Source organism: Mesoplodon mirus, assembly GCF_964341445.2.
Source record: "Mesoplodon mirus genome assembly, contig: HAP1_SCAFFOLD_682, whole genome shotgun sequence".
NCBI lineage: Eukaryota > Metazoa > Chordata > Mammalia > Artiodactyla > Ziphiidae > Mesoplodon > Mesoplodon mirus.
In genome coordinates, this window is record NW_028295348.1 from 144,403 (window position 1) to 161,387 (window position 16,985).

General features: G+C 62.0%; 3 gene segments (V, D, J or C); all 3 read right to left on the reverse strand.

Moving 5' to 3' along the window:
• LOC309797526 (Ig alpha-1 chain C region-like) overlaps positions 1-16,985 on the reverse strand; it is a 140,143-nt gene that overhangs the window by 113,449 nt on the left and 9,709 nt on the right.
• On the reverse strand, positions 10,527-13,071 carry LOC309797522 (Ig mu chain C region-like). The segment is given in 5 exons: positions 12,753-13,071; positions 12,498-12,581; positions 11,836-11,955; positions 10,899-10,964; positions 10,527-10,546 (listed from the first exon to the last, which is right to left on the reverse strand).
• Positions 16,690-16,985, reverse strand: part of LOC309797525 (Ig mu chain C region membrane-bound form-like) — a 74,721-nt gene continuing 74,425 nt past the window's right edge. The window contains exon 9 of the C gene segment in view: positions 16,690-16,959.

Here is a 16,985-nt window from a genome sequence, read left to right on the forward strand (position 1 = left end):
TATGCATGTACATTCATCTCTCTATCTCGTATATTTATTCTCTGAAGAACCCTGACCGATACAGACTGTTTTTCATGTTATATACTTCAGCCACTCTCTCTCCCATAGTATTTAACTTTGTTTATTATGATTTTATCCTCATAGATTAAAATTTTTTCTTTCTGTAGGCAAATCTATCAATGTTATTTTTTTTTTTTTTTTTTTTTTTTTTTTGCTGTACGCGGGCCTCTCACTGCTGTGGCCTCTCCCGTTGCGGAGCACAGGCTCCGGACACACAGGCTCCGCGGCCATGGCTCGCGGGCCCAGCCGCTCCGTGGCATGTGGGATCTTCCGGGATCGGGGCACGAACCCGTGTCCCCTGCATCGGCAGGCGGACTCTCAACCACTGCGCCACCAGGGAAGCCCTATCAATGTTATTTTTAAAGTTCCTGGCTGTGGTGTCATTCTGAGAAAATGCCTATTCACCCCAGCAGAGCATAAATAATTTCCCAGAATTTCCTCTGGTCTGAGTTTTGATTTGCATCGAATGCTGGTCCTGACTTTGCTTCTGTCCTGATGGTGAGAGCAGGGCTCCTGTCTCTTTGCTCCTTCCATCTCCCAACTCTCTTCTGAGGTCTTGTCCTGGTCATATGTCTTCTAGAATAAACTCAACAAACACGGGCCTGCTGTGGGCCAGGAACAGACACGGGCCGTGGCTGGAGAGCACAGCCTGGTTTCTGCCCAGGCCTGGGGAGGCTTCATTCCCAAGCCTTGGGGAGCAGGACTGGCTGAGACCCTTTCCCCCAAGCACCAAGGGAGGGGCAGGCAGTTGGGCCCCAGGCAGGTGGCTGGGAAATGAATCCCACACCACGGGGCCAGGATTGTCAAGCCTTGATTTAAGTATGGGAGGACAGATGTGTGCTGTTTGTCACCACAGCTGGAAACAGATGTTTCTGCCCTGGGAGGAGGGTGTCCAGGCAGGCGGGGGCTGCGGTGACTCGGGCGAGCTGCAGAGAAAGCGGAGACAACGGCCCTCGGCTGCATGTCGCAGGGCTGAGCAGAGGCCGGGGCTGTGGTGCCAGGAAGGCCACAAACACAGCCTTGTCAGGGGAAGTGGCCGAGCCCGGGGCCCGGAGCTGTCACATGCCTCCTGCAGAGAGGCCTCTGTAGTGGCAGAGGTGGACTGATGGTTATTTAAGATAAACAGGGAGATCAGCTTGGTGCTTTGTGACCGACTGGAGGGGTGGGATAGGGAGGGTGGGAGGGAGGGAGATGCAAGAGGGAAGAGATATGGGAACAAATGTATATGTATAACTGATTCACTTTGTTATAAAGCAGAAACTAATACACCATTGTGAAGCAATTATACTCCAATAAAGTTGTAAAAAAAAAAGGGGAAGTCTGTGGACAGGCGGCTCGCTGGGTTTTTCTGTTGAAGAACTGGGTGGAAGTGTGCAGGGTCCACCTGGCAGGTGCCGAGAGCTGAGGGCCAGCTGCGGTCAGGGGAGCTTGGCCTCTAGGCGGGGTGCGGGGACGTTTGTGGGTGACAGCGCACTTCTTGCCGTATTTTGGGGCTTTTCGTGAAAGTGTTTCCTGGACAGAAGGAAGCTCAAGTACAGACCCCCTGGCCCAGACCAGCACCCACCATGTTCAGGGGATCACGGTTGTAGGCTTTGGTGCCTGACAGCCCTTCTGGCCTCCCAGGGCCTGCGGGTGGGGCCCACGGCACAAACCCCAGCGTGGCAGGGGGAGCCTGGAGTGCGGGCCTGGGAGCAGCTGGCAGATGCTGCGGCTACACAGGGGGCTTCCGTGGAGAGGCCGGCTGGGGGCTCACGTGCGTGCCCTCCTTGGAGGCTCTGAGGCCTCTCACCCCACCAGCCAGACTGCCCCTCCCTTCCTTCACACATTGCTTAGCTGCTGTGCACGCCGGGGCTGTACCATCCGGGCTGTCCAGGCTGGAGACAGGCAGCACCAGGGGCCCCAGAGGTGGGGAGGTGCCGTGAAAGTGGGACACGGGCGTGGGGCAGGGCGGCGTGCCCGGTCTGTGTCAGCCGGGTGAGGCGTGGAAGTTTTGATTTCATTCTTGGTGTGACAGGAGCCCATCACTGGGTTTGGGCCGGGGCTGCCAGGACAGCTGCGAGTTTTAAAAGACCGCCCTGGCCGCGGGCCGGGGAGTGGGTGAGCGGGAGTCGTCTGGAGATGACCCTGAGGTGTCTTTTGGGGGCCACTTGGCAGGTGGTCACTTACTGAGGTGGGAGAGAGGGGGCGAAGGGTCGATCTCAGAAGGGAAGTTACTTTGGGGCCACTCCATCTGGTCCACCTGTGACCTTGTGACTTGCTCTGTGCCAGGAGCACCCCTGGTCTTCACCCCCTCAGTGGATGTTTGTCGGCACCTCCTGCGCACAGACTTTGTTCAGGGAGTGAGGGAAAACCCTGTGCTCTTGGGGTTAACTTTCTGGGTGAGGACAAAGAAACAACCAGCTAGTGTCATGAGTACGTGAGCCGTAGAACGTGCCAGAAGGGCCAAAGCAGAGAACGCGGCAGGGATGGGGGATGGGTGTGGGCCGTTCTCATGAGGGCAGGTGGGGTGGGCTTCATGCAAAGACTGGAAGGGGGTGAGGGAGGGACACTGCAGAGCCTGGGAAGGGGTCTCTTCGAGGGGACAGCCAGCAGGGAAGCCCTGCCCGGAGGAGGGAGCAGGTGGGGTGGGGGGACAGGAGGCTGGGGCAGGGCGGGGCCACCACGAGGACCCCAGGACCTGCAGGTGAATTTCTAATCAAATGTGAGGCTCTTTCGGGCTGTGGACCAGCTGAGGCCTCATCCAAGATCTCGAGACAGGGCTGCCCTTGCTGCTGGGCTGAGAGGACTGCAGAAGGCAAGGGGGGTGCAGAGAATGCCACCAAGGACCCTGCAGGCATGGCAACTGCCCTGGCCAAGGTGGCGGGCCGGCCAGTGTGGGAAATACGGCTTCCTGGATGGATATGGCAGGCAGAGCGCAGGTCTGCTGCTCTACTGGGACGGGCTGCAGAGAAAGAAGGGAGTCAATTCCCAGACTTTGCACCCAAGCCGTTGGCAGGGTGGGGCACCCTTGGCTGGGACGAGAAGGCTGCTGGGGACGGGCTGGTCTGGAGGGACTGTCGGTGTCTTAGATCTTGCGGCTGCAGCAAATTACCACAAACATTTGTCCGCTCACGGTCTGGAGGCCGGACGTCTGAAACAGTCTCACTGGGCCTCGAGCAAGTGAGGGCAGGGCCGTGCGGGGAGGGCCTGCTCCTGGCCTTTTCCAGCCGCCCGAGCGGCATCCCTTGGCCCGTGGCCCTGTCCTCTGTCTTTGAAGCCGGCAGGGTAGCCGGCCCTGCCTCTGTGTCACAGGCCCTTCCTCTTTGTGCCAGGTCCCCCGTGCCTCCCCCTTGTGAGGACCTGGTGAAGACGCTGGGCCGAGAGGCTAGGACCCTCGCCCATCTCAGGATCCCGGGTGTACTCATCTGCACAGTCCCCACTCACAGGCTTCAGGGATCAGGACGTCTTCGGGGCCGTGTCCAGCCCGCCAGCCAGACGTGCGGTGGCGGGTGTGTTGAGGGTGAGACATGTGGTTGACTTGCAGCCCCAGCATGTGGAATGAGGTCCACATGTGGGGACAAGAGGAACGCCAGCCGTGGACAAATGCTGTCGGGCCACAGCCTGGGTTGGGGGCTGCAGGGCACAACCAGGGACAAGGGGAAGCCGCAGTGTGGCATCTGGGAGGCAGCGAGGGGGGTGAGAGCATGACGCCTGACACGCAGACCGGCCAGGGAGGACACGGCCTCGGTGCCGACCCCTCATCCCTGCCCTGGTCCGCGGGTGGGGAAGCAGGGAGGACACGCCCGAGGCTGGCACCCGGGCAGTTGTCCGCCACGCTGGCCGCCCCTCCTGGCGGGGTGAGAAAGCCTGCGGCTGATCGGCGCCAGGTCCACACCCTCACCTGCCGCGGGGACTCCGGGCAGCGGCGGGGAGTGACCAGGCGCTGGCCAGGACCAGTGTCTTCTCCAAGCCCCGCGAGGCAGCACGTGGTCTACTCCCCAGCCCGCCCTGCGTGAGGGGCGCTGTCGCCGTGTCTGACGGAGGGGTGGATGCGCAGGAGGGCTCGGGGGCTGCGCGAGCCGTGCAGACGGTGTGGGTGGCTCCGTGCGCCCAGCTGCTCCCGCCGTCACCCCTCAGTGCTGTCTCCTGTGCATGTGTGTGTGTACGCTGCATGAGCACACGTGTGCCTGTGTGTGTGTGTGAATCCGCGTGTGTGTGTGGGTGCAGACCCGCACACGTGTGCCCACGCTTTTGCATGTGTTTGCACACGTGCGTGTGCTTGTGCTTGCAGGGTGCGGACCCACGTGTGCACTGCATGTGTAGGTGCACACACACTTATGTGTGTGAGGAGTGCATGCGTGTGCACATGCACGTGTGCACGTGTGCCTGCCTGTGTGGACGGGCACATGTCTGGTGTGGACAGCAGGGCCTCAGCCCATGCCCTTCGGTGCAGGGGGCTCTCCCAGCTTCCTTGTCGTGGCAGCTCCCCGATGCATGCCCGGACCCTGCCGGCCCCCGTCCTCGGATATTTGCCCTCAGCCTTCTGGGTCCTCTGTCCTGGGGAGATCCAAAAGGCTGGGACACAGAAACAGCAGGCAGGTGAAATGAGCCAAAGCTGTTTATGGGGTCGGACGGTGGGTGGGAAGGTAAGGGGGCCACAGTCAGGACCCCTGGCTCAGGGGGCGGGGGCACAGGGCCAGCTGGGGGAGCCACCCACCTCCCTGTATCAGGATGCCCTCCTCTCTGTGTAGGGGGCTGGGCTCTGCTGTGGGCAGAGGAGAGTGCGTGGGTGTCAGGGGTGGGGCTGGAGGCCTCTGTGCACAGGGTGGAGTCCTGCCCTCTGGCAGCAGTGGGCGGCGTGGAGGCCAAGCTTCCCCCGCTGCAGTGCCGGCACCAGCTCTCTGGGGCTACTTCACCTGCAGCAAGAGCCCCAGGGTCAGGAAGGGGGCGGGGTCCCAGAGGACAGGGTGCAGGCCCCCAGGTCAGGGTCCCCCCCGCCCAGCTGAGTCGGGGACCCCACCTCCCTGACCCCCACGAGAGCCGATCCACATGCCTGTCCTATGCTAGGGCTGTGGGTGGAGGGAAGGGAGCCGCCCTGCTGGGCTGAGCGGGCCGGGGCACTTCCCTCAGGATCCCTGCTCACGGGGCGCCGGCTGCCTGGGCCACCCTACCTTGATGAAAGTGACGAAGCCGCTGTAGAGCAGAGTGACAAGGAAGAGGGCCACGAAGGTGAGCCACAGGCGGCCCGTGTCCTCCAGCTCTGAGTAGTCGTCACCGCTCTCGTCCTGGCTCCGGGGGGGCAGGGTGGCCAGACCTGGGGAAGAGCCAGTGCCACTGAGACCGGGCCCATGCCCGCGCCCACGCCAGCACATGGTGGGCCCCCAGCATGCACGCGCAAACGGCCTGCTCCCTGCTGGGCCGTGCTGGGTGCTGGGGCTCCGCAGAGCCCGACAGGTCACAGTGCCTGGTGGGGCCGACGGTCCGGAACCAAACTGGCTCACAGCTCAGTTCGTGCCAGCGTGACTGGGTGCAGGGAGTGGGGTGCACTGACACCGATGTGGACACAGGGCGCCCAGCCCGGCCAGGCTGGACAGCGGGAGCCTCCCTCAGAAGTGGCTGCTCTGTGACAGGGTGAAAAATAAGATGGTGCCAGCCAGGCAGAGAGAGGTGGGAACAGCGTCCAAGCAGGAGGAATAGCATCACGAGTGCCCTGTTTCAAGAGAGCCTGACCCGGAAAAGTGGACGGGAGCTCCATGTGCCTGCAGCGGGGACCCAGGGCCAAGCAGTGGGAGAGGAGGCCAGAGTGGGGCTGGGGCCAGGCCCTGCTGGTGACTTTATCCTGAGAACAAAGGGCTTTAAGCAAGGGCATGTCAAGGCCAAGTTTGAATATCAAAAAGTCATCCCTGCTGGGGTTGAAGAGGTTGAGGTGCAAAGGCAGGATGAGAGGGACCTGCTGGTGTCCAGGCCCAGGTCAGCACACTGTGCGGAAAGCACCCTTAAGTCCAGAGGGAGAGCCGGGGCGCAGGTGGGAGGTACTGGGTCCTGGGACCCGTCTCGTGCCCCGGAACCTCCTAGGCGTTCATTCCATGAGTGTTTATTGAGGGTCTTCCTCGTGCTTGACCAGAGTTACTGGAAGTGGGGTCTGTAGGTGTGCTGGCCGGGAACCACTGGTCACAGGGCACAGGAAATAGGTATGGAAATGATGTGCATTGGAAACTTTTTATAGCAGTCTGTTGAATCTAATAATAAAAAATCAGCACATCTTGGTTTCTGTTTGTCTCAGATTTCTAGTAATTAGTTCATATTGTATTCTGCAAAGGTATAGGTCCATGATTCATTGGAAAAAATTTAAAAGGCAGCAGCCCTTTGCCACAGAGAACTTGAAGGAGCCTGTTCTACACAGATGGAATGCAGGGGTGAGCAGGCCGGGGGTCAGTGAGATGGGTAAACATGACAACAGCTTCCCATGGACCTGCTCCATCCAGTTAAAGGCCAGGTGTACCAGATGCCCCATGACCCAGCCTGGGGTCAGGGATGTCTTCTCAGTTACACAAGAGAGCTCGTGTGAATGATAAGCAGAAGTTGGCGGGATGAGAAGGTGGGAAAGATTTAGGGTGGGAGAAGCAGCGTTGGGAAGAATTGCAGGTGAGAGAGGTCATGCCCATTCACCCCTCTGGAGTGGGGCAGGAATGTGTCAGCGGGAAGCCCATTGGGCACAGTCCGGGAAACCCTGGGACAGGATCTGGAAGTTTTTCTTAGGGCAAAAGAAGCCATGAAAAGAGCTTAAGCCGAGGGGTGACATGATTGGCATTGCTTTCAGTTCCAACATCTGGGTCACCTGTGGGTCTAATTCTATTTGCTAGTTTAAAATTTTGATTATGGGTGAAGGTTTTCTGCTTATTTGCATGCCTGGGAAATTTTGATTGCATGCTGGACATTGTGCACAGACAGACAGTGAGCTTGAAGTAGATTATACATGTGTATTTTCCATGAAGCGGGCACACTCCCCTCTGTCGGGCAGGGAGGATGAGGGGCTCATTGTTTTCACCAGCAGTTGAGCTGGGCTGGGCGGCAGGATGGTTGGCTCCTGGGTCTAAATGTGTGGGTGGGGTCAGGCCCCTCCAGTGGGGCTTTGGGATCTAAGCCTCGTCCAAGGCTGGCGGTCTCTTGCCTCACTCTGCTCCCAGCCACTGCTCGCTCAGCAGAAGTCCTGGGTGGGGGGATCAGCGGGTGGAGGAGATTTGTCTGGGGCTCATCTGTATTTCCACTCCCCAGGCCAGCCCACGCAGACACTACATCTCGGCAGATTCCCTCACGTCCCTCTCCTCTCATGGATGCCCAGGTCTCTGTCTACCTGTGTTTGGGATGAGGATAAAGTGGCCAACAGCCTCTTCTGGCCTAGGAATCTAGGTCCGTTGGACACTGAGTCCTCAGCTCTTCAGAGGCTTTAAATAAATCTGATTTTTACTGTTTATTCGATGTTGTCCTTCTGTGACCATCTCACTAGCTTCTACATCCTAAGTGGAAGCAGCACCTCGATGGATGTTTAAAGATCACTTTGGCCGCTGAGTGAAGGATGGGCTGTGGAGGGGGCAACACTGGCAGCGAGACCAGCAGGGAGTGGGGAGGTCCGGGGTGGGGTCAACAGGGAGAAGCGTGAGGACTCGAGGTGTTCAGGAGGTGGGGGGCTGCCTGGCTGCGAGGGGGACGGAGGGCCGAGGTTCCTTGGCTTCACTTTGGGGGATGGGATGCATGGCTGAGGAGTGCTGGGGCCCCAGAGCAGGCCAGGAGGGAGAGGCGAGGGGCCCCATGGGAGGCAACGTTCCAGCCACCATTTTGTAACAATAATGAGGACCACAGGTGCTGGCCTACGCTGCACACGCTGCAAGTCTCCCCTCCTTTGGGAAGAGGGGGACGGTGGTGGGCTGACCCTAGAACGGAGAGGGACGGCGTGGCCTACGGACGGAGGACCGGGGGGATCCTGGGGCTCCTTGGAGGAAAGCAGCAGGACCCGTCGAGGCAGCAAGCCACAACTTGGGGGCCACGCAGCTGGCCCAGCGAAGAGAGAGGCTGCAATCCAGGCTGTGGAGGGGCTGAGGAGAGGGTGGCCGAGGCTGCCTTAAGCAGGGAGCCATCCTGGCTGCCCTCCACTGGTCGGGAGGAGGGGTCCGGGCAGGGAAGGCCCAGCTGCCTGCCGGCTCAGACCCGGGGTGGCATGGTGCGGGCCGCGGCCTCCTGGGTGAGGCCTTTCTTCCCCTCACTCCCAGGGGACCCTGGGGACTGGCCAGGCCTCCTGCTGCCTCTGCCGCCCACCCTGTCTCCAGAGTGTGTGGCCCTGGCGGGTGGACATATTTCTGGCCCCTGTGGGAGGTGTGGGTCAAGGCTCTGAAGGCGGCCGGCCCAGGGTCTCCTGGGACATGAGCCCACGGAGAGCCTGCCCTGTGCCCGGGGGCCCGTCTGCTGGGTATGGAGGACTGGAGACCAGGGGAGGGCCAGTGAGAAGCCCCTGGGGGTCCTGCCCATCTGCCCAGGGGAAGAGAGAGGGGCAGGGTCAGGAGGCCACTTCAGTGACCCAGGAACAGACAGGCCAGGGGGGTGTGAGCCGTGACAGGTGGCCCAGCACAGACGGTGCCTGGATGGGGAGGGGCAGTGCTGTGAAATGGGCTGTGCCCCAGGCGGGCACTTCAGGAGGAGACCTGCTGGGGCACAGGCAGGCGGGCTGGCGGTGCAGCCGCTCTCTGGGGGACCCTGCAGGGACAGCGGGGGCGCTGCCCACCAGGAGGCTACTGCTGCCAGGCCCGTCTGTGTGAGGGCTGCTGTCCGGGCATCTCCACTCCGAGGGGTGCCCATGGCGAGGGCCAGGGCTGTAGGCAAGGTCCCCAACCCCAGTAGAGCAGGAGCCTTCCTGCCCACCTCGTCTTGCTGACTCGGCCCCCCCCAGCCGCCGGCATCTTCCTCTGCCTGGCTCCCGTCGGGTGGCCTGGGGCCTGGACCCCCTGCTCCAGCTCCTGCTGGGCTGTGAGTGCTGCTGCCTGACCGGCCCAGGGTGTCCACCACTGTCCCACGGGGCTGGGCTGGGTAGGGAGGGGGTGCCGGTCTGGGTGCTGCCCTCTGACGGGGCGGCAGTGGGGGCCTGGCAGGATGCCCCAGAGGGGAGGGCGAGCCCTGGGTCCCCACCAGAGCCTCTTCTCTGGCGCTGTCTGTCCACTCTGCCCCTCTGGGTGGCATGCGGTCAGGGCCTGCTGTGGGCGTGTGACGGTCTGACTCCCCTGGGTGCCCTAACACAGCCCCCGCTTCGGGGCATATCTGGCTTCCCAGGTGCTGACTGTGCTCCCGGATGGGCGGAGGTCTTGGGGGCTGGGGAGGCTTGGGCGCCCCCAGGGGGGCAGCTGTCTGGAGTGATCACCCTCACACCCAGCCCAGGGGAGGCCCCTGCTCTGCGCCCAGAGGCGGGCGCACCTTGGAGGGAGATAGCTGCTCCTCAGGGACTGGGGTGGGGGGGCCCCACCTCCCACCCTTCCTGGGCCAGCACGTGGTGTGTGGACACGGGGCCGGGCCCCGTGGGGCAGCTGCCAGGGCGCCCAGAGCCCCCAGGGCAGGGAAGCGTGCACTCCAGACGCTCAGCAGCCTAGTTCCTGCTGCCCGGCTCCTCTGGGGCTGCCCCTCCGCCCCCAGCCCTGCGTCTGCGACCGGCTCGGACGGAAGCCCCCAGCCCGCGTGACTCACCACCAGTGTCCAGGTTCCAGCTGGCGTTGAGCAGCGTCCGGGAGGCCTCGTGCCTGACCACACAGGTGTAGGTGGCAGCCGCACGGCCTGGGAAGGCAGGGACGCGCAGGACGCTCCAGGTGCGGAATGAGGAGTTCCCAGGCTGGGCCGGCGCTGTGGCGGACCAAGACGGGTCCACCCATCGCTGCCCCTCCAGCCAGGCGAGGAGGATGCCCAGCGGTGAGAAGTTGGACACCTCGCACAGGAGCCAGGAGGCCGCCTCGGCAGAGGGCAGTGGACCGGGCACGGTCAGGACGCGGACGGCAGGCTTGCTGGGCGCCGAGGCCTCTGCAGCAAGAAGCCCGGTCACGCTTTGGGTTGGGGGCATCGGGAGAAGCCGGGCGGCTGGGGGACGCTGGGTCCCACCCCCCGGGGTCCCCTGGTGGAAGGAGGTGGCCAGGGGCGCTGCCGGCTGCGGTGTGGGGCGCAGGGGGCCCGCGGCTGCCCTGTCTCCCCGCCCGGGAGCCCCCTCACCGTGTTCTCTCTGTGCCGCCAGAGTCACCGGGGACTGCAGGCCGGGACCACTCAGCGTGCAGGTGACGGACGTCCCACTGGCCCACGAGGCCCTGGACAGGGCCAGGCGGCTGGTCCAGCTCCAGGACCCGTTGGTGTGCTCTGTGGGCCCCTCCTCTGTGTCCTGGCTCTGGGGCTCCCCGGCCACCTCCCAGGACAAGCGGGTCGCCTGCAGGTTGCCTCCCACCACCAGGCAGGTGAAGGTGGCCTCAGCCTGGAGCCACAGGCCCTGCAGGGGAGGGTGCAGCAGGTAGACCCTGGGGGGCTGGGTGTGGTTCTGGCAATCTGCAGGGGACAGGGACAGGTTGGCGAGGGTGTGTGGTGGTCCCTGGCACGGTGGGTGGGAGCGGGGTTGAGGGGTGGCCAGCGGCTCCTGGTGTCTTTAGTCACTGCCCAGCCCCAGGCCTGCCCTCTCCCCAGAGTCACCGGCCCTTGTTGCTTCTAGAAGGGCAGTGGGCCGGTGACCTCCTGTTGCCCACAGCTGGGCTGGGGTCTCGCTTGCAGGCAGGCTCTCTCAGCCGCTGAAAGTTCTCCGCCCTTCTCCCCGCCCCCCCCACCACTTGGTTGCCCCAAGGACTGACCTCTGGAGAGGTCCTTTGGATTTTCCGGCATCCGGGCTTCTGTCTGGGTGCGACTGGTGGACAGCACTGTGGGGGAACGGGGTGAGTCAGGGTCTCCTCCCAGTCCACAGACGGCTGGCTCTGTGGCCTGCCCGCACCGCCGGCCCCCTTCCGCCCTCTGGGGGTCGTCTCCATCAGCCCTCCCTGAGCACGCCTCCAGGCTCTGGCAGGACCCTGGCTGTCTGCTGCTGGTCACGAGTACCTGTGCTCAGTGCTCAAGGACTGTCCCCAAGACAGCCACCTCGACAGTTTAGGGTGACGGTGACCAGTAAGTTATAGGGCCATAAATTGCAACAGCCCAGGGGTCAGCCAACTTTTCTGTCAAGGGCCAGAGAGCAAATATTTTAGGCTTTGCAGCTGCACGGGGTTTCTGTCTATCCTCTTGCCCTCCTCCTCCTGGTCCATCCCTCTAGAACTGGAAAGGCCAGTCCTAGGCTGTAGAGATCAGGCTTTGGGCCGCATCTGGCCCATGGGCCGTGCGAGAGCCGGGCAGCGTCTAGGTCAGGGGGCCCCTCCCTTTTAGGAGGGCTTGGCTCGTGCGGTCAGCACACCTTAGGCCCCAGGTGGGTCATCTTCCAAGGGAGGGCAGTCCGGCCCCAGAACAGGAGGGCCCAGCCTGTGCTCTTGAAGCTCCGCCCTCTACCCGCCAAGGCTGCCGGATGGATGGTCCGGCTGCAGGAATCACGGCTGGGGCTGAGTGCTGACACGCCGGGAGGTTTGTGGATGTGCACAGCCCTGCCGCGGTGACCTTCTCCTCTGGAGGACTGAACTATCTCCTGATTCCCCACGCCCTGTGTGCCTGATCAGGCCACCCTGAGCCCGGGGGACACGCACGGCGGGAGCAGATTCTGCCTTGGGGTGTGAGCATCTTGACCAATGAGCTGGGCAGGGCCCCCACCAAGATGCCACAGCGGGTCACGGCCGCTGTCCTCTTCTTGGAGCTTCACCAGCACTCCAGAGGGCCGGCGAGGGGGCTGCCATTCTCTGTGTGACAAGCGCACCTCCCGTGGTTTCTGCCCTTCTCAGAGCGCGGACACGCTTCCCAGGGTGGCAGACAGGGTGAGGCGTGACCCTGGGCCCCAGCTAGGCCCCCAGCACTCAGAGAACCTGGAGCCAGGTGGAACTGGGGGTGAGGGCGGCTTTCGCCGGCTGCCACGGCTCCCCGGCCCTGTGGGTGGCACCCTGCTTCTGTGAGGGTCTCGGGGCTCAGTTCCATACTCCTGGCTGCCTTGGGAATGCATGCCTGCGTGAGGCTCCACGGCGAGCTCACGGTCAGTGGGTCCGCTGGGCCAGGTGAGCCTGGAGCTGACCTGTGGGCCCTCCCTCTCACAGTGTCCCTCGTGCTGTGACCTGCACAGGTTCCCCCATTCATGAGGGGACGATGGCCACACGGGGGCCTGAGGTGGCCTCCGCTGTAGGTGCCCCTCAGGTCAGTGCCCTGACTTCCTGGCTCAGGCTGTGACTTAAGGACTCATGGGAGAAGTCGTGGAGGGCTGCCGGAGGGAGGCAGCTGGGGGCCGGGCAGGCAGGTGGGGGTGTGCGTGGACGGGGGCTGCTGACCTGGAATCCTTGGAGTGGTTAGGGTGAAGCCCTCTGACTGGGATGTCACAGAGGACACCGAGAGGTTTGGAGTCTGCTTCGATGCTGAAATCAGGGAAGCAGTGAGCAGGTGAGGGTCAGAATGCAGTGTGTACTGGAGAGGAGGGGCTGCAAGGTGAACGGGAAGGGCAGGGGGTGGGGGGAGAGCAGGATGACGTAGTGGGGACACGACTGGCCTGACCCCCACCCCCCGGCCGCGGGAGGAGCCCGGCTCACCTGGGACAGGTACTTTCACGGACTTGTCGCTGTTGGGGTACTTGGCTCTGCAGAGTAGGTACTCTTCCGTCCCCTGGGGGATGCGTGCGGAGGGCAGGAGCACCTGGGAGGAGGCCGTGTACTTGCCCTCCCTCAGGACGGCCGGGAAGCTCTGGATGTTCTGGCTGCTGACCCCGCTGCTGTTACTGTAGCTCCAGGAGAAGCTGATGGAGCTGGGCAAGAAGTCCCGGGCCAGGCAGCCCAGGGCCACCGGGCTCTCATCAGACAGGGTGCTCATGCAGGAGACCAGGGGGAAGAGAGTCGGGGGAGACTGGCTCCCTGAGGACCCGAGAGAGAGGACAAAAGAGAAAGCGGGCGTGAGAAGCGTCTCTCTTGCCCTGGCAGTCTGTCGAGGGTCCGGGCAGCCCCGCCTTCCCTCTGGGACACTGGAGCCGGCGCGCCCTCACTGCCCCTGGCTCAGCCACACTGGGCCCAGCCTGGGGGTCTGGGGTCGGAGGGAGGGTCTGAAGGTCATCGGTGAGGATGACGCAGACTCAGCTCTGCCAGCCCTCAGCACAAGCAGGTCACTGAGGTCGGCCCAGAGCAGCCAGGACGGCCCAGTGTGACTCCCAGGGCTCAGCTGAGGTTAAACCCTCCCAAAACAGCTTGTCAGCTGTCCAAGTCGAGCCAGCCCAGCCAGTCCATTTCTGCGGGACCCATCTCAGCCCCCTTTAGTTAGCCCAGCCCAGCTCAGCCCAGTTCAGCCAGCTCAGCCCAGTTCAGTGCAGTTCAACCCAGCTCAACCCAGTTCAGCCCAGCCCAGCCCATCTCAGCCGAGGTCAACCCCGCTCAGCCCAGTTCAGTGCAGTTCAACCCAGCTCAGCTCAACTCAGCTCAGCCCAGCTCAACCCAGTTCAGCCCAGTTCAGCCCAGTTCAGCCCCACTCAGCCCAGTTCAGTGCAGTTCAAGCCAGCTCAGCTCAACTCAGCTCAGCCCAGCTCAACCCAGTTCAGCCCAGCACAGCCCAGCTCAGCCCCACTCAGCCCCGTTAAAGTAGGCTCAGCTCAGTCCAATCGAGCTCAGCTCAGCCCGGCACAGCCCAGCTCAGACCAGCTCAGCCCAGTTCAGTCCAGTTCAGACCACCTCAGCCCAGCCCAGCCCAGCTCAGCCCAGTTCAGTCCCACTGAGCCCCACTAAACCCGGCTCAGCTCAGTCCAATCCAGCTCAGCTCAGAAAGCCCGGTTCAGTCCGGTTCTGTCCAGCTCAGCTCAGGCCTGCTATGGGCAGCCCAGGGTAGCCCTGCACAGTCCTGAGAGCCCAGTGGTTCTAGCCGGAAAGCTTCAGACCCACTTGTCTCGGCTAAGGCACCTGGTCCAGGAATCCCGCACAGCTGGGCTGGGCCCGGGGTCAGGTCCCTTTGTGCCTCTTGCTCTCTCTCCTCCCCGGAGTCCCTGTCCTCCCCTTCCCACTGGGCACCCGATTCCTCCGTGCCTGCCCCAGGCCCGGCCGGCTTTGGCTCCCAGCAGTGTCAGGCAGCACCTTCCTCAGCTACCTGGGATAATGCTTGCTGGCGACTTCACATTCCCTAACGCATCTTGCAAGAGCCGAGGCGCATTTGCCATCATCAGAAGCAAGGTCCCAGTCTCTCTGGAATGGGCAGCATTGCTTCTCCGGGGAGAGGAGAGCCTTGGGGATGCTTCCCTTGGCGCCTTGGCCTCACTGGGCACGTGCCCTTGGCCCAAATTCCTCCTCACCCCCGAGTCTCAAATGAATCCAACTTGACTAAATCCCCTCCAGGAAGAATCCTCATTAACCATGACGGGAAACGCATTTTATCTGAAGTGCCGCTCACAGCTGTGCTCTTTTCCCCAAAGCTCTGCAGAAAGCAGAGGCTGCTTTCCAGTGCACAGCAACGATCTAAAACCCAGAGCCGCGCTTCCCGCTTAAGTGAGGACACGGGAAGGGGTGCCCTGTGTGTGTGAAGCACCCGGACCCACACAGGCAACAGTCAAAGACTGATTCCCCTTCAAGTGAAAACAAAAACATTTCATACAGATTTCCCGGAGCAGCAAACCTGGCAGCGCTGGCTGCCTTCCTCTTACCTTTCCAGGCTCCCGGTCACTGGCAAGTCCCGGGGGGTCTTTGGCCTGGAAGAATTCCTCCAAATGCCTTAAAAATGGCTGATTCACCACTAGCCCCCTGGCCGGTGGCAGAAGCCAGGACTGCCATCCCCTGCTCCGGGCGGTCCCAGGAGACCCCCAGCCACGGCGGGCCTGGGGGCACCCGCTCTCGGACCCTCCACGGGAGCTCCTTCCACTAAGACGCTGGCTGGGCCGATGACTCAGAACAGAGACGGCCCTTCCAAAGCGTCCTGAGTCCTTCCGGACTCACACCCGCCTGCGTCTCCTCAATCCACCAACCAACGTGGTTAACTGAAATAATTCATGACGAATGCACACATTTCACCTAAAATCTGTCCTGAGCTGGATACCTGCAAAGCGGTCTTGAAAAATACTGAAAGGAAGGCAACCGTATCAGAATACCAGAGTGTTTCTTAGTCACGAAGAGAAAATCGACCGGCTAAAGATTGTGGGCACACTCATAGTGAAAACAGTGCTTCGGGGCATCGGAGGATGATTTGGGATTAATTACCTTAATTAATGGGGGGTACCCCATTAGAACATTATACGAATGCATCGATAAAATGCACCTAAGACTATTTACTTTCTTAAACATTTTCTTTGAAAATGAATATAAATGAGCAGTTGATAAGCTAAAACTGAAATAGATTCAAATAGTTCAAATAGGAAATAGGAGCTGGCCACCCCAGGAGCACAGAAGGGGTCCTCTCACAGCCTTGGAAGGACCAGCCCTGCCGGCACCTTGATCTTACTTCCAGCCTCTAGGCTGTGAGAGAATGAACTTGTGCTGTTTAAGCCTGGCCTGTGGTTCTTTGTTGTGACAGCCCTTAGACACTCCTACAGGTGCTGTCCTGAGCTATCACCCCCGTGGCCTGCGTGAGAACCCCCCATCCCCGCTGGGGGTGGCTGTGTTCTGTGGGACCCCTCACTGAATGTCCCACAGCCTGACAGCGTGGGCTGCAAAGGGCCCCGTTTAATCAGAAATACGCAGCAGGAGCCCATGGCCAGGGGATGGGTTTCCCTGGGGACCCGTGTCCACTTCCAGCTCGCTTCGGCAGTCGCCTCTTCAAGCCCCTGCTACCCCTGTGGGAGGCGGTCCTGGGGGCCCCCAGCACTCTGAACTTGCCTCCCAGGGGAGATGGCTCCCAGACCGCCCTCACCTGGGCCACCTCCTCTGGTCCCTGTGCCTCCTCTCCTGTCCCACTGCCTGCTGCCACAGCTGGCCCGGACATTTCTGCATCACCTGGCTCAGCTCCCATCTCCGAGCGCTAATTCCTGGCTCCCCTACCTCCTGCCAGCTGTCCCCCTTTCTGGGCCTTTCCTCTGTGCCTCTCCCGGCTGTTTCACCCGAGACTTCTGCGCCCGCTTCCGAGCTCCGTCACCATCTGCTGGGCAGCGGGTGAGGGCCCGCGCTCCTGCAGGGCGCACGGCGGCTGCACACGTGCCGGGCGCCCCTCCTGAGTCCCACCCGCACACACCAGGCACTCCCGAGGTCGGACAAGCCCTCCTGTGGCTGGGCTTGCTAGGAACAGAGACAGAGTGACAAGGCCTCACGCGGGGCTCGTGGTGGCGTCCCCACTGACGCACACAGGGGCCCCAGCTCAGGCTGCGCTGGGAGACCAGGCGGGGGGTCCTGTCCAGCTCATCTGTCTTTCTTCCTCTGGACCAGCCCCAAGACCCGGCCTGGCATGTCCTCCATGGGCCTGGGAGGAGACACACGGCCCTTTCCCACGAGCCCTTTGGAATTGGGGTCAGCTCTCGGGATACACAACGCACAGGAGTGTGGCTTGGGAAAAAACCTTCACAAGGAAGCAGTATCACAAGATAAAATGTACATATTTATTTCAAGGCCACAAGCGAGACATTGCAAAGCAGGGCCGGGCAGAGCCCATGGTTGCGGGCTCCATGCTTGGCCATGGCATTTGGCCACGTCGGGAGAAGCCGGTTTCTTAGAGCTTGAAGCTGGAGAGGGACATGGGGAAGATTCCAGTACAAGTGGACAAGCCATGCAGACTCCCTGGCCCCAAGGCGGCTCCCCTCTCGTTCCGTCTCTGGTCCCCCGTGTCCTTGGCTGGCCGTCACTTCACCTGCAGGCGACAGAGACCACGTGAGT